Raw genomic sequence first — 645 nt, 5'->3', positions numbered from 1 at the left:
TAGAGAGACAATCGAATCATCATTATTGTAATTATTCTTCCTTCTTATGTGCTTGGAATCTTTGGACTGGCTTCGTGCTCCTGTCTCATCCCCTGCCAGCCTTCCCTGCCCCTCCCCCTCCCGTGCAGACCCTGACTTGGACAATCACAATGAATTTTACCCCTTGATTGCGTTTGGCAGCCCAGGGGCTCTCCAGCGGTCCTTTGGATCCATGCACGTAGTGTGTACAGCACATTACAAGACTGCCCTGCAGACCTATTCTAGTGTTTTAAGCATCTCAAATCCATCATTTTTCTTGTTTGGCTACTCCAAAATCAGGTGCTGTGATGGCCGAGTGGTTAAGGCGTTGGACTCGAAATCTAATGGGGGCTCCCTGCGCAGGTTCGAATCCTGCTCACAGCGACGGAGTTTTTACTTTGTGAAGCCACGTAGGCTAATTACAATAAGGGTTAGAAAAATTTCATCCAGCTATCACCCTACACAAATGCAATTGGGCCATTTACGTTGGTAATTATGGATGCCGAAAAGAAGCTTCAGCAAGCTGTCAGTGAGCCAGCCAGCGTTCTCAAAATGCCTGATAAATGTCGGACGCAAAATCAGGTGTCTGACAGGACCGGTCCCTACCGTCAGGGAATTTCCATTCTC

The 645-nt window shown here is 47.9% G+C and overlaps 1 non-coding gene across 1 annotated transcript; it reads left to right on the top strand.

Moving 5' to 3' along the window:
* Positions 1-320: 320 nt before the first annotated feature.
* On the top strand, positions 321-402 carry TRNAS-CGA. The gene has a single exon. It is a non-coding gene; the product is annotated as a tRNA-Ser (tRNA).
* Positions 403-645: the final 243 nt, after the last annotated feature.

The sequence above is a fragment of the Trichosurus vulpecula genome, chromosome 7 (assembly GCF_011100635.1).
Source record: "Trichosurus vulpecula isolate mTriVul1 chromosome 7, mTriVul1.pri, whole genome shotgun sequence".
Lineage (NCBI taxonomy): Eukaryota > Metazoa > Chordata > Mammalia > Diprotodontia > Phalangeridae > Trichosurus > Trichosurus vulpecula.
Note: the sequence above shows the minus strand (reverse complement) of the source record. Positions and strands in the feature narration are given on the sequence as shown.